This window comes from Aptenodytes patagonicus, chromosome 29, assembly GCF_965638725.1.
Source record: "Aptenodytes patagonicus chromosome 29, bAptPat1.pri.cur, whole genome shotgun sequence".
NCBI lineage: Eukaryota > Metazoa > Chordata > Aves > Sphenisciformes > Spheniscidae > Aptenodytes > Aptenodytes patagonicus.
The window spans coordinates 160,945-176,996 of record NC_134977.1 but is presented as its reverse complement, the minus strand read 5'-3'; the positions used below and the strand labels follow the sequence as shown (position 1 = coordinate 176,996).

At 59.6% G+C, this 16,052-nt stretch overlaps 1 protein-coding gene and 1 pseudogene across 1 annotated transcript in view; one reads left to right on the top strand and one right to left on the bottom strand.

The window, feature by feature from the left end:
• The window catches only part of LOC143171631 (scavenger receptor cysteine-rich type 1 protein M130-like), a 201,344-nt gene that overhangs the window by 141,858 nt on the left and 43,434 nt on the right, over positions 1 to 16,052 (bottom strand).
• The window catches only part of LOC143171610 (arachidonate 12-lipoxygenase, 12R-type-like), a 47,922-nt pseudogene that overhangs the window by 617 nt on the left and 31,253 nt on the right, over positions 1 to 16,052 (top strand).

The following is a 16,052-nucleotide window of genomic DNA, read 5'->3' as shown; positions in this document are numbered from 1 at the left end:
GAGGATCTTTGGGGGATGCCCTGAAGCCCCACTCCACTGGTGGGGAATGCCCGTATCCCCCAGTGCCATGCCAGGGCAGCTGCCCTCCCACCCCAAGCCATTTCCTGCCCACCCCCCACCAGGAGAAGGACATGACCATGCGCTGCGAGCAGGACTTGGGTCGCATCGTCCTCATCCGCCTGCACAAGTGGCGGCTCTTCTTGGAGGATGCCTGGTTCTGCAGGGATATCCACGTGATGGGCCCTGACGGCACCCTCTACCGCTTCCCCTGCTACCAGTGGCTGGAGGGGGTTACCACAGTGGAGGTCCGGGAGAGCTCAGGTAGGACTCATCCCACCCCCACCCTCCTCTGCTAGCCAGGGGTCCGACCTTGACTCCTCTCTCCTCCTTTCCAGGGAAAAAGCTGGTGGATGATGAGCTGGAGATCCTCAAGGAGCATCGGCAGCAGGAGCTGAAGGCACGGCAGGAGGCTTACCAGTGAGAGCAGGGACATAAGGATGGAGGTCCACCATGGCCAGGGTGGCCTGGCCAGCAGTGACGCTGACGTATGTCCCCCTGTCCCTCCCACAGGTGGAAGAGCTTCACCAAGGGCTGGCCCCGTTGCCTCAATGTGGGCTCCATCCTCGAGCTGGACTCCAATGCTCAGTTCTCCTACGTGAGGGCCACCAACTTCACCAGTGTCCTCATCTTCCAGTAAGCAACACCCCAAGGTTGGGGAGGACCTGGATGATGGGAGTGAGGAGCATCGCCAGTGCCACCCTGTCCCGGGAGGCTGGTGGTGGGGGGCCAGGGAAGGAATGGTGGTTGCTGAGGTCCACCTCTGTCCCGTAGAGGGACCTTCCACCTTCTGGCAGGGTTCCTCTTGAGACCCACCTTCTGGAAGAGCCTGGATGAGATGCGCAGCATCTTCTGGACACGGGGCAGGGAGATTGGTGGGTGCCTTGTGCGTCTTCCCCCGCCACCCAGGGCTTCCCAGGAAGTCCCTGGCTTGACATGGAGGGTGGGCAGTTCAGCGCTGATGTCCAGCCACCCCCTCAGTCCCCGAGTACGTGGCCAGGCACTGGTGAGAAGATGACTTCTTCAGTTACCAGTTCTTCAATGGCAACAACCCCATCACCATTCAGCACTGCATGATGCTGCCGGCCAAATTCCTGGTGACGCTGGAGATGGTGGCCGGTTCTTTGGGTGGTGGCACCAACCTGGGCAAGGAGATGCAAGAGGGCAGATCTTCATCGTTGGATTATGAGGTGCTGGAAGGCATTGCGGCCAGCACCATCCACAGGCGCTGGCAGCACATCGCCACCCTGCTCTGCCTGCTGCACCAGGGTGCCGATGGGCTCCTACGTCCCATCGCCATCCAGGTAGGGACGTCCCACCCCAAACCAGTGGACAACCCCACCGTGGTGGTGGAGAGGAGATGGTCCCACCATGTGGTTTGTGTCCCACAGCTCAGCCAAACACCGGGACCCACCAGCCCCATCTTCTTACAAAGCAATGCCAAGTGGGACTGGCTGTTGGCCAAGACCTGGCGCAACGCCGACTTCTACAGCCACCAGCTCCTCACCCACCCCTTGAGGACACACCTCTTTGGGGAGGTCTTCGCCATCGCCACCCTATGCCAACTGCCCACCTGTCACCCCCTCTTCAAGGTAAGGTCCCACCTCAGCACCACCCAGTGCCCCCGCCCCCTCATCTGACCGCAGTGCCCCCCCCCCCCCCAACACCCACCCCAGCTCCTTAGGAGGTCCCCAGTCGTCTCCAACCTCCTGGTTTCCACCACCAGCTCCTCGTCCCCCACTTCCACTTCAACACGTTGGCCCAGAGCGTCCTCATCAACCCTGGTGGCGTCATTGACAAGGTGAGCACTGGGAGCACTGGGATGTACTGGGAGTGCTGGGGGACACTGGGGGAGCACAGAAGGCCCTGGGGGACACTAGAGAACATGGAGGGACGGAGGGCTGGGGAGCACTGGGGACAGAGGTGTATACTGGGAATACTGGGGAGGCACTGGGGGCACTAGCAAGCATGAATTGGGGGGGCTGGGGGGTTAATGGGAGCACTTAGGGGGGCATACTGGGGGCACTGGGGGGAGTACTTGGAGTACTCGTGCCCTGGAAGCACTCGGGACCACTGGGTTATACTGGGACCACTGGGGGACACTGGGGAGCACAGAGGGCCCTGGGGGACACTAGAGAGCATGGGGCGAGGGGGCTGGGGAGCACTGGGGACAGTGGCATATACTGGGAGCACCGAGGAGCCATGGGGCAGCCGGGGGTTGGAGGGGGGGAAAGGCACCTTCTGCCCTGAGCACCCATGGGTGACCCCTCCCCACCAGGGCTCAGGGGTTACCTGTGAGGGGATGCTGCTGATCATCCAGCAGGGCTTGGAGAAGGCCACCTACACCTCCCTCTGCCTCCCTGATGACATGTGGCACTGCGGCGTGGCGCACCTCCCCAGCTACTGGGATGACGCAATGAGCCTCTGGGAAGCCATCGAGAGATGGGACAAGGGATTAGGTGGCAGCTGGTGGTGGTCCCATGGGTGCTCCATGACCTCATGGTCACCTCACCCCATGGTAGCTTCATCTCCGGCATTGTGGCTTTCTGCTATGGGGAGGATGCAGCGGTGAGCGGGGATGCTGAGCTGCAGGCTTGGGTGATGGACATCTTCACCAATGGCTTCTTGGGCAGGACCTCCTCGGGTACTGCATCCCCACACCCATGGGTCCCATGGGGTGTCCCCAGGGGTGGTGGGGGGACAAGGACAGGTCCCTGATGCTCTTTGCTGTCCCCCCACCCAACCCCAGGTATCCCCTCCTCACTGCGGATGGTGGTGGAGCTCAGCAAGTTCCTCACCATGGCGGTGTTCACCTGCTCGGCACAGCACGCAGCCGTCAACAATGGGCAGGTGGGACAGGGGACCTCTGACCCCTCTGCACCCAAAAGATGTCCCCAGCTGTCCCCGTCCCACGCTGGAGAGATGTTCCCCTCTGTGCGCAGGAGGGATGTCCCCATCCTGAGCCAGGGGAGGTGTCCGTGTTCCCACCTCTCTTCGTGCTTGAGGGATGTCCCCATCCATCCTGGAGGGACATCCCCACCCCAGCTCAGGAGAAGCTCCATGCCAGAAGTATGTCCCCATCCATTCCCCCCTCCATGCCAGAGGGATGTCCCCAGCCCACCGCATGAGAATGTCCCCAGCCCACCTGTCCCCATGCCAGAGGGATGTCCCCCACCTCAGGAGAACGTCCCCATCTAACCCATCCCCATTCCAGAGGGGTGTCCTCTGCTGACAGTGGCCTCTCACCCTGCAGTGTGACCTGGGCGCCTTCCTCCCCAACGCCCCGTCCTCCATGCGCCACCTGCCACCGGCAGAGAAGGGCAAGGCCTTCCTCCAACGCTTCCTCACCACCATCCCTGAGGTGGACACCACCGCCAACATCCTGGTGGCCCTCATCCTCCTCAGCTCATGCCTCAGTGACGTGGTGAGTCTGGCCCCACCATCACCATGCCCTCCCCAAAACGGTGGCTCTGTGGGGCTGAGGAATCCCAGGAGATGCCCCACAAGGGCATGGGTGCACATCACTACCTTGGGTATCCCCAAGCCCAGGGTGGTGGGCACCATCGCTCTACAGCTACCACGGGGCCAGAGACCCCCAGATGGCTTGAGACACCTCAGTCAAGTGCTTGAACCTGATGGGTCCCCATCCCTGTCTCCCAGATACTCCTGGGACAGTACCTGGAGGAGCGCTTCACAGAGGTGGAACCCCACTGGCTCATCAGGGCCTTCCAAGGGCAGCTGGAGGAGATCCGGGACCGCATCGAGGAGAGGAACCACTGGGCCAAGCTGAGATACAACTACATGAACCCCCTGGAGACTGAGAACAGCATCTCCGAGTGCCCCCGCACACCCAGAACCCCACACCTGGCCACCCCCAGCACTCATCACCTGCGCACCCAGCACACCCACCACCCAGCACCTGGATGCCCCCAGCACCCACCAGCCCCCCAGCACCCAGCACCCCCTGCCCTGCTTCTCACCCCCAGCCCCTCAATAAATGCCAGCTGTCAATCAAACCCTCTCTGATGGGGGGGGGCTGAAAACCTGAGGACCCCCCCCCAACACCTCCCCAGAGCCCCCCACCCAGAGAGGGAGTTGGGGGGGCAACTGGGAGACATGATGGGGTGCCCAGTGCTCCCACTGCCCCTCAGTGCTCCCCAGTCTTCCCGGTGCTCCCAGTGCCCCCAGTGCCCCCAGTGTTCCCCAGTTTCCCCCCTGCTCCCAGTGCCCCCCACTGCTCCCCAGTGTTCCCAGTGCCCCTCACGGCTCCCCTGTGCTCCTCAGTCCCCCCATTGCCCCTCAGTGCTCCCCACTCTCCCCAGCGCTCCCAGTGCCCCTCACTCTCCCCAGTGCCCCCCAGCAGTCCCCAGTGCTCCCAGTGTCCCCCGTGCTCTCCAGTCTCCCCAGTGCCCCTCAGTGTTCCCAGAACTCCTCCCAGGCATCTCCAGAAGCATTTTGGTTTCTTCTGGAGACTGGGGAATTCCCTGGCAGCGGCCCCCAACTCTTCTGACGTAACTACTGGGACAGCAGTGTGTGTGTTGGGGGAAAGTCCATGCCCGGTAGCTCCGTGGGAATTCTCCCAGGCATCCCCAGGGGTGTGTTGGCCTCCTCTGGAGACAGGTGAAGCCCTGGGGAGCAGCCCTAGACCCCTGCAAGGCAGCTCCCCAAGGCGTTTTATCCGTGTTGGGAGAAGGACCATGCTCCACAGCTCCTTCGGACTCCTCCCAGGCAGTTTAGGAATGTTCTGGCCTCCCCTGGAGACATCTGAATTTTGCAGGTAGCACCCGAGACTACTCCAGGGAAGCCACCCGAGGAGTTTTGTGTATGTTGGAGGCATGTCCATGCTCTGTCCCTTGCTGGGACTCCTCCCAGGCAGCTTGGGAGTGTTTTGTCCTTCCCTGGAGATGGCTGAAGTCCAGTGTAGGAGCTGCCTATGACTCCTAGGCGGTTACCTGAAGAGTTTTGTCGATGTTGGAGGCAGGTCCATGCCCTGTAGCTCCCTGGAACTCCCCTCAGGCATCTCCGGGAGCATTTTGGTTTCTTCTGGAGACAGGAGAATTCCCAGGTAGCAGCCCCAGACTCTTCTAAGGTAACTACCCAAAGAGCATTGTGTATGTTGGGGGAAAGTCCGTACCTGGTAGCTCCCCAGGATGTTCAAGGCTTTGGTGTAAACCCCCGAGTACGAACGGAGGAGGGGAGAAAGGGTCTTCAGAGGCTGTAGTCATGAGCGGTTTTCTTCCCAGGGGCTCTGGTGCTTTTTGGGCAGAAAACTCTCCCTGAAGCTCTTCCTCCTGAAAGGGCTGTTATGCTCTGTACCTCCTGCTTCCTTTTGGATCATTCTTACAAAAACAATTGTGGTTGGGCTTTTTTGGGGGTGTTTTTTCCCTTCTCTAGGATGTGAAATGCCTCTGTTTTGGAGGAAAGCAACCCTTTCCCTCCCCATGAGGAGCTGGGGAGGCTGTTGGGGATGGGGTGGAACACGGGGAGCCCGCACCTTCCTTTCTGGGAGACCCTCAAATGGAAGCGGCCAGAGCTGGCAGCCCCGCCGAGTCCTTAGCATCCAACAGACGGAATGGACCATGGCGCTGCCAGCCCTGTGGCTCCCACCACATTGCCCCCGCCCCCCCAGCTGCTTCAGCCATTCATCCTCCCCAAAACCTTCTACCTCCGAGGTAGGGACCGACCCCAATCCCTGCAGCCTGGGGACACTCTCTGGGGAAGGAGTGGAGGTCACCAGCTCTCCCACGCAGGTCTGCAGGTGGCTCCGTGCGGCGGCTGCTTTGACCCCCACGTCATCTGCATGGAGGGGAGAAACGCCGACCTGCCTCTGCCGGCCACCTTCGCGCTCGGCCACGGCGGCGCTTCTCCACCAGGTACTGCCCTGTGGGTGTCCCACCCCCCCAGCCTTGGAAGCCCCCAGCACCCCTCAGGGCCAACAGTAGCTCATCCTGACCTGCAACCATCAGGCAGAGCGGTGGTCCCAGCCGCCCCGGTGCTGCCGCCCTCCCTCCGCGGCTGCCACCACATCGCCGGGCAGATCACACAGCTCAGCCTCTCCAGTACGACCACCCCCTGCGGGAGCACCTCAGGGCAGTGCCATCCCAAGGAACGGAGGTCCCCATGGACATTAACAGCCCCCTGGGCAGTAACATCCCATCAGGCATCAATGACCCCATGGATGGTGGCACCACCCTGGGCGGTGACATCACCCATGGCAGTGATGAGCCCATAGCAACATAATATAGTAGTTTTGATGGGACCTTTCCTCTTGTTTTTTTTCCATTACAAGCCAGTTCTCTGGAACCGCTCCGTGCCTGCCTGGGAGGTGGGGGGGAGCACAGGGGGCACCGGGAAACGGCACCCAAGAGCTGCAAAAGCCCCCCTGAGCCCCAGATCAGAGCCGGCGAGCCCCGAAGGGCAACCAAGCCATCCCCAGGGCCGTGTCACCGCCAGCGGGGCAGGCAATGGCAGGGGGGACTCCCCTGTCCCCTTCCCCAGGGGAAGGAGCCCTTTGGTGGGGGAGCCAGGACAGACGGGTCCCTGCAGGAATCACGGACATGGTCCCACGCAGAAAGCAGCACTGACGCCTCTCAGGGACATGACAACAAGGGCTGCAGTGCCTCCATCTTGAAAGCAACCACTGGGGACAGGGCTCGATGCAAAGCCCTTCAAACCGTCAAGACGCCCTTCCTCGGGTCCCACCACACTCAGCTCCAGAGCCCGGCTTTGCCTCACTGCCGCAGCAAAATAACCCCAGATCACCCCAAGAATGCCGAGGGAGGGAGCTGCCGGCAAAAATGCAAAAAGTATTTGCAACCGCAGCAGCTCATGCAAGGTAGAGCCCTGCACCACAGCAGCAGGTGTTTCTTTTCATGCTCCGATAGTGTAGCAGTTGGGATGAACTTCCGAGGGCTTTTCTTGGTGGAGATGGGCAACGTTCACACGCTACCTGGCATTTCTCCACCACCCAAGTCCTGCTGGCAGAGGTGACATGCGTGGTCTGCAGGATGATGACGCAGGTGGGGAGGAGCACACAGCCCCTGTTAGCTCACCCACGAGGGTGCAGCCTCAGCGCAGAGAAGGGAACAGAATGGGACCCCCCCCAAAAGCATTTTAAAAAGCACAGTTGCCCAATGTAAGCCAGGCCATGCTTGCAGGAGCACACGGGGAACAAATGCGTTTAGGGGAGGTGGGTTCAAGGGTGGGGCCGTGGGGGAGAGGACGGGTTGGCTTTGATGAAGCCTGTCGCTCCCGGGCAGCTTTCCACAGACGGCAGCTCTTGCTTGGCTGATGCTCGCACGCCATGATGCCAAAAATCACGTGACATGCCATTAAAATAACAAACATGCCCTGCCCCAGCCTGCAAGGGCCTGTGCCCACGGGCCCGGTGGAGGTTTGGGGCGCACCGGTGGGCTGAGGCTGGGAGAAGTTGTGACAGCAGTGGGCAGCTCTAACCCGGTATTTCAGCATGCCAGGCAAAACCCCACTGTGCCAGGAGATAAGCCCCCAAAACACACCGTCCCCCCCGCACAGGGCTCCTGGCCCAGCTCTGAACTCCTGTGGGAGACACAGGGCCCAGGCAGGTGCCACCCTCCGGGACGTCCCCAGCTGTCATTCATACGCTGCCCCCAGCCCTGGAGGGGGACAATTTCAGACATACAATTTCAGGTGCAGTTGCTGATGGAGATGCCATTGAAGATGCAGACGCCACTGCAAGGGCCACTGGAGATGCAGATGCCACGTCAGACAGCACTTCAGATGAAGATGCCATTGCAGATGCAAGTACCGTTACAGACACCATTGCGGATGGAGATGCCGTTGAAGATTCGGGCATTGATGCCACTGGAGATGGCATTGCAGATGCAGATACCACTGCAGATGGCCTTGCAGATGCAAGTACAATTTCAGATGCAATTGCCTTTAGAGCTGCTCTTGAAGATGCTGAAGCCATGGCAGACCCCCAGTTCAGATGCAGGTACTCCCTGTACCTTCAGTGGTGTGTCCATCACTACCTGTATGTGTAATGGCACCTCTCTCTGTAATGGTTCCCCTCTCAGGAACGAGATTGGTGTCTGTGTCTGTATCTGTAGGTGTAATGGAATGTGTACTCGTGTCTGTGGCTGGTCTTGTGGCTGTAATTGTATGTGTAATTCTGCCTGTATCTATGAGCGCACCTGCAATTGCATGTGTAATGGTGCCTGTGGCTGTACTTGTATCTGTAATGGCAGGTTTATCGTGTCTGTATCTGCCCTTGTATCTGCCGTTGCATCTGCAATTGAATCGGGATCTTCCTCACGGTATTGCTGTCTGTGGCTGTAGCTGAAAAGGCATTGTCAAGGCTATCTGCAACGGCAGCTGCATCTGCAATGCCATCTGCAGCTGCAAAGGCAGATGCAGCTGCAATGGCATTTGTAATGCTATGGGTGTCTGCAGTGGCCTCTGCATCTTCATTGGTACCTGCAGCTGCAATGGCATCTGCCTCTCCTATTGTGTCTGCACCTGACTTTGCATCAGCAATGGCCTCTGCTGTGGTTTCTACAGTCGTATGTGCAGCTGCAGCAGTATCTGCATCAGAAATGGCGTCTGCAGCTGCAGCAGTATCTGCAACGGCATCTGCATCTGCAATGGTATTGGCTTTGGCGTCCGCATCTGCATAATTATCAGGAATGGTATGTGCATCAGAATCAGCATTGCTACCTGCATCTGCAGGGGTAGCTGCAATGGTACCTGCATCTCCAAATTGGTCTACGTCTGCAGTGGCATCAGCATCTCCACTGGGATCTCCATCTGCAATCTATGCTGACCTGCAACGCTCTCTGCAATCGTATTTGCCCCTGGAATGACATCTGCAACGGCACCTGCATCCGTAATGGTATATGCGTGGGGGTGTGAAATGCAATAGCATCTGCAATATCCTCTGCATCTGCTCCGGTCCCTGCATCTGCACTGCTATCTGCCACGGCATCTGCACGAGTCATGGTATCTGCATCTGCTATGATGTCAGCATCTGAAATGGCATCAGTAACGCCACCTGCAGTGGTGTATGCAATGGTATTTGAGAGTGAAGTGGTATCTGCAATGGGATCTGCAATGACACCTGCAAGGGCATCAGCATCTGCAATGCTATTAGGAATGGATCATCCATCTGCAAAGGTATCTGCAGTGGCATCTGCATCTCCAGCGGTATCTCCATCTCCAGTAGTACGTCCACCTGCAATGCTCTCTATTGGTATTTGCATCTGAAGAGAGGTGTGGGGTTTTCCCTCAGATGGCCAAAACCAAATGATTGGAAAACACAGGATGGGTTGCAATGCCTGTCAGGTCATAATAAATTAATAGAAGGTCGAGAGAAAGAGAGGTGCTGCGATGACAGATGGTGAATTTCACAACCTGCCTCATACCCAGAGGCTCAAGCTCCGCACACTCCATGCTCCTGTGTGGCAGGCGGCTTTCCGCAGCAATGCTGCTCATCAGGCAGTGTTAAAGACATCAATGCCCGACTCTCCTCCAGCACGAGCTGCCCACTGAGCCAAAGCACCCGGAGGACAGGGGCAGCAAGGCCACTGGTACGGCCGAGGCTGCCCGCGGGTTATTGGGGCCTCCTGGGGGGAGCTGGTAGTATCCTCGAATTACTTGGAAGAGTGAAGCAATTTGCGACAGGTGCACTTTTGAGACAGGCATCTCTGCTCTAAGGAGAGTAACCAAAATTAGCCACTCCCTTACTGTTCACAGTCCCATTCTACACACAGACCCCTTCAGCAGCAAAGCTGGCTGCAGACTCCTGCGCTCCCACTGCCTGCGCTCGTAGGGGCATCAGGCCCAGGCGCTTCTTTGGGAGCCCCCTGAGCAAACCCAGAAAGTGGATGAACGTGTCAAAGACGCTGCACCTCACCCATTAAACAAAGAGAGAGATGGCTCAGGGAGACACCACGGCCAGCAGCAGTGTTTGCCGCATCCAAGTGTCCTCCTCCCAGGCCCACAGAGCTGCTCGGTGCTGCCGGAATCTCCTATTTCCCCCAACCTGCTGCTTGTACGGATCGGACGTGGTGGTTCCACTGCATCTCCTGAAAGAAAGCAGGGGAGCAAGAGTGCAGAGGCGAGGGGAGAGAGGTCCCCATGGAGTGGAGTCCTTGGAATTAAATGCCTTTTGCGGAGGTTTCTCACGTCAGGACAGGCCAGAAAAACAGAAGAAAAAAGGAGTGGGAAGACTCCGGCAGGCAACAAAGGGGCTGAGCTCTGCCTGCTAGCCAGTTGTACTAGCTCTCCGGACAGCAGTAACAAGAGCAGCAGCAACATCAGCTCCCGAAGACAGGCAATTTACAGAGCATAGTCTCTTCTCAACAGATACAAGCATAACCCTGACACCTCGCCTACCCTAAGCAGCCCCCTCCTGCGCCACTCCTGGGAGAGGAGCAAGCTCTGGGCCGGGTGGGGGGCTGGAGGGAAGCTGGTGACACTGGCCAGGAGGTGAGGACCAGCTCCCACAGGGGCACAGTGCCCCCAGGGGCCCCAGGCCAGCACAGCCCCAATCCTGCGGCCGTGGTCCTCCAGGGCATGGCCAGGCTGCGCTGCCTCCTTGTGCCACCCCACCTCGGTGGGAGGTGAGAGGTCCCCAGGCATTCCCTGTGCATGGAGGGCTGGGGGACCCAGGCTCTTGGGGTGCTGGGACCTAGAGATCGGGCTGTGGGACGTTCCCTGCTCTGGGAGCAGAACAGGCACTCTGGGTGTCTCGCTCGCATGTGGCTGTCCCTATTGCTGCTCTCAAAAGGCCAGGCAGAAATCCCTCCAGAGGCCAGGACCAACCCCACCTGAACTGCAGTGTCCTGCCCGATTGCCGACAGGTTTTCCTGCCTTCCCAGGTTGCCCTGTCCCTGCCACCCCAAGCCCCAAGGAGCAGAGACGGGTAAGGGCTTTGCGGCAAGGATGGAGGGGTGAGGGGGGAAGTTTGCTCATCCAAGGGTTGAAGGCGCTGGGACATGTGGGGCTTCCCCACCCGTTGGACTCCATGGTGAAGGGCGAGGGGCAGAGCACAGCTGGAGCCAGAGGAGCACAGCTGGAGCTGGGGCTGCCTGACTCCTCGCGGGATGGAGGGCGGGAAGGGTGTGGGGAGGGATGTCCCTGACTTTCCTGGGAATGCTGTCTGAGACCCCAGCCAGAACTAGGGCCATGCCTCCCCACCACCTCTTGCCTAAACTTCTTCCCTCTCATTACAGCTGCTTCTTGCGACCAACTGGTTCCCAAGGCTGGGCCTGGCCAGAGGAGGGAGGAGACTTGGGCCTGGCCTATTTTGGCTCATCAGGCTGGAGAATGACATCCTGAGCTGCATCACGAGGGCAGGCCTGGAGAGAGGGAGGATACTGGCACAAGGAGCTTGGAGAGATGTTTGAGCTCAAGCTCTCCAGGCAAGCCTAAATGAGGCCCTGCCTCTGGAGACTCTGCTTCCCAGACCACCATGGGATGGCAGGGGATCCTCTGCTGACACGCTCTCATGGACAGATGTCCCCACCGCAGACATATACAGCTCCTCCAGGGGTGTGCTGCAATAGGAGGCAGAGGCAGGCACTCGGCAGGAGTTGGGCTTGCGGGATGGTTCCTCTCCCCAAGGTGATATGCCAGCCAAGGAACGTTCTCCAACAGCACTGGACAGACCATGGAGGCAAACTGCACGTGGCCAGCCTTAGCATTGACCTCAGCGTGGGCTGAACCGCAGACCTCCTGGCGCTGAAGTCTCCTTGAGGGATAGCTGCTGCAGGGAACGTGCCTTCCCACGCTTTACCCTCAGCACTTACCAGAGGGACTGTTTCCTCACTGGGCTCTAGTAACACAGTGAGCGCTGAGTGCTGACCAGGGCTGCCCTTCCCCCAGGGCCTCCCTCACCTCCCTGTGCCTCAGGCTGTAGACAAGGGGGTTGTCCAAAGGCGGCATGGTGTAGAAGAAGAAGTCCACTTTGTTGAGCTGCCTCAGCGGGTCTGTTCTGGGCAGCAGGTAGACGAGGATGCGGGTGCCACAAACAACAGTGATGACGGTGAGGTCGGAGGGTGACGTGACCCTGACCAGAAGACCTTTGAAGACCCAGAGGTCACCGATCTGTGCTGTGCTGCAGCGCAGCACAGCCTGACCGTCAGGCCTGAGCTGTCCTGCACGAATCTCCTGGCTGCAGGATAAACTCAGCCACCTCATTGCACCAGAGGAGCCTGCAGGCAGGGCAGGCACCTCAGCTCCCAGGATGCTGCGGGGGAGGGACTACAGTTCCCAGCATGCTGTGGGGCCGCGTCCTCCTTCCTCTTCATCTGGTGAGGGTCATGTACAAATCTTCCCGCTGTCCCTTCATGTCCCTCCCCAGGTCAACTCCAGGTCAGCCTTGGCTTTCCTAGCCCTATCCCTCACCATCAGACAGCACCTCTCGATTTCTCCTGGGTCACCTCCCTCTGTCCCCACCTCTTGTATCCACCTTTCCGTGCCTGAGCTCAGTGAGGAGCTCCTCACTCATCCATGCCGGGCTCCTGCTGCCTTTGCTTGATTTCCTCCTTGTCGGGAGGGACCTTTCTTGAGCTTGGAGGAGGTGGTCCGTGAATATCAAGTAGCTCTCCAGGACCCCTCTTCTCTCCAAGGCCATAGCCCATGGGATTCTTCCAAACAGATCTCTGACAAGGTTGAAATCTGCTGTCCTGGAAGCCAGGGCTGTGGTCCTGCTCTTTGCCCTGCTCCCTCCCCTCTGCATCCTCAACTCCACCATCTCACGGTCACTGCAGCCAAGGCTGCCGCTGACTGTCAAATGCCCAAGCAGTTCTGCCTTGTTCACCAGTGCCAGGTCCAGCAGAGCACCGCTCCTTCTGGGTTCCTCCATCCCCCGTGCCAGGAAATGCCCTCTAGAAATCTCCTAGATTGCTTGAGCCCTGCTGGATTGTCCTTCCAGCAGGTACCAGGGTGGTTCAGGTCCCCCATGAGGACCAGGGCCTGTGAACGTGAGGCTTCTCTCACTTGCCTGAAGAAGGCCTCATCTACATCTTCCTCCTGAACAGGAGGTCTCTAGCAGATACCTGCTAAGACGGCACCCACGTTGGTCTGCCTGCTGATCCTGACCCATAAGCTGGCTCCTGTCCCACTCTGAGCAGGAGGCAAGTCCACCTCCTCGCCTTCCCAGACGGTCCTTCCTGAAGAGCCCGTGTCCCTCCACCGCAGCCCTCCCGCGGTGCCATCTACCCACCACACCTCTGTGGTCCCAGTGTGGTCCCAGCCCAGTAATCACACACAGACTTCTGGCCCTGCTGGTGGTTCTCCACGCTGCGTGCATGAGCGTGCAGGCACTTCAGGGAGGCACGAGCTGTGCTGGTTTCCCGGGAAGAGCGCGAGAGCCTCCTCTGCCGTGCTGCCTGTGTGTTGGGATGTGCAGGAGTGGGGCTGCACGTGTTCAAGCTGTGGGGTAGGTGTGGACTTTATTCCCTCCTGCCCCTAAGAGCAGTTCTGGGATCACACATGGGGTGTGTCTAATCCCTTTAGACGGATCCATCATCAGGCACAGGCCAGTCAGTCCAGCTGGGAACAGCGCCAGAGCTCTTTAGTTTGTATTTAGAGGTGGATCTCGGCAGCTGAGAAGCCTCCCAGCCCCTTGGCTAACAGCCACCGCTCCCGGCACCTTCCCCTCTGCTGCGGTACCAGCATCTAGTGCTAGGGAGGAAGAAAGAGAAGTGTGTGATTGTAAATGAGAAAGCAGAGAATTCCTGCAGGCGTAGCTCAGGCCACCTGTGATGGGATCTGCTTGCAAGGAAGGCTCCAGGTGTCTGGGAAGTGGGAGAGGCCCCTGATGCCCAAGCCCATGAGAAGGTCCCAGGTGCAGGTGATGAGCCTGGGGCTGAGTCAGGTTGGGCCAAGACCTTGAGTGTCCCATATGGGTAGTCCCCCCTCGGGGCAAGGTGTCTTGGCCCAGGACTCTGCAAGGGAAGCACACGCTCTCTGGCTTGGAAGGGGGAAAGGCAGCCATCAGAGGGAGGATCCCTCTGTCTTCAGCCAGGACTTTCACAGCCCACGTGGAAAGGCAGTTCTGGGTGCCCAGGCAGTCCCCTTTGGGTGTCAGGGAGGTGCAGCCCAAAGCCAGCCTCCAGAACCTGCTTCTGTCTCGCGAGGGGTGTCAGAGAAATGCCCTCTTTCCCCCAGGGCTGCCCTCGGTGGAGGGATGGGCCTTGCAGCCGGGGGAAGCACCATCCCTCTTTGGAGATAGTTACCAGGGGAGCTGCCTCTGCTGCTCTTGATGCCGCCTGTTGTTCTCAGCGACGTGCTTGAATATGTTCCTCCGTGCTTGATGCGGCTCCAGCCTTCTGAGGACCTGGACCGCTCGTGGGGAAAGGTGGCTGCAACAACAGGGAAACATCATCCCTCGGCCTCTGCCGGAGATCCCTTCTGCCTCTCGCCTCGTCCAGCCCCTGCCCCCACCCGGTCCCGCGTGTACCCACCCTTTCACCCTGTGGTGAGTTTTGGGCCTTGGCTGTGGGGGTACCCCAGGTCATGCCCGTGTTAGGAGACATCAGGGGGTGTCCCATGCAACTCAGGACGCAGCGACGGGGGTCCTGGACATGTCTGCGGGGTCACGGCTGCTCGACTGCCCCAGGCTGTGGCCAGAGCTGGCACACACTTACTCAGGATGGAGTCTCTCCAGCTGGGCTGCTGCTGCCATCTCCTCTGCTGGGAGAGGGTTTTCAGCCTTCCTCCACCTCTCGTTGGCCTCCTTTCTCCTGGGCTGGGCTGGAGGGTGGGGAGTCCAAGTGCCTCCAGTGCCGAGTGCCTGCCGGGGAGGAGACGCTCTCAGCAGACCAGATGGGAAACAGAGGTGCTGTTTCCCAGAGGACCTCTTGAAAGGAGCCTGCAGCAGGACTGGGAGCCGGGAGACTCAGCACCGCGTGCCCGTCATCACGGCTGACGGCTACTTTTGCCCCTCGGATCCTGCTGCCAATCTCTCCCTCACCAGGATGAGCAGGCAACCCCCTGCCCTGCAGCTGGGTGTCAGTCCTGCTCCCACCCCCTGGAGACCTGCCGCCCTGGGTGCCCCGACAGCGAGGGTCGCTGCTGCTCTCAGCGCTCTCAATCGCTGCCCGTACCTGGGGCGGCTGTCGGTCCTCCCCTGCAGACCAGGCTTCCCACGCCGCCCATTCTGCCTTGGCTTGCTGTCGCCGCTCTTGCCACTGGGTCTTCACTTGCTCCCACTCTGCAGACAGCTGCGAGACCTCCTGGAGGGGATGGAAACGCAGCAGCAGGCAGGATTAGTCTCAGCTCCTGGAGGGGCTTCCTTCGGGCCTGACCCGCGTTGGTGCCCCTTGCCTCAGCCAGGTCGGTCGGCAGCGCTTTGCCCCTAACAGATCAGGGGCCGCGGAGTCATGCCAGGCTCCTCAACTCATGGCAAACACAGCTGAGTGACCAAAGACCTCCGCTGTCAACGACCTAGAAAGGACTCATACATTTTCCATAGCCCCTGGCCAGGATAAAGTGTTTCCTGACAACCCAGGGGGCAGTAACAGGCAGGAAGGGTGTGCAGCACCTTCCTTTTCGTGAAGAAGATCTGAAGGAGGTGACAAACAGGTTACAATGAACGCACGCCAAGGGATGCTTTCAGGATGGCTCTCTGCACAAAGAGGCTTTTGCCGAGTCTCAGACAGCACGGTAGTTACAGCAAGGTAGAGCACGTACCTGCAACGCTCTCTTGCAGCCCTCGGAGGACGGGAGTGCAGCGGTGGGCCTGGCGGGAGGAGCTGGCTCCCGCCTGCCTGCCTCTTTCGTCCTGGGGGAGCTGCCTGGACATGGGGGGAGCACACTGCAAAGAGACACCAGGAGGAGTCGGCATGAGCACGGGGCAGTTTGGTCTCCTGTTTTTGACTGGTATCAAAGCTCCCCAGGCTGGCAGAAGCAGCGGGGGCCGGGGGGGCCGTTTCCCATGGCAAGGAGGAGCCTTTCCTTAGCCCCATCGGGTGGATGGCAGAGGACTGCACCTCAGGTCTGTTGTAAGG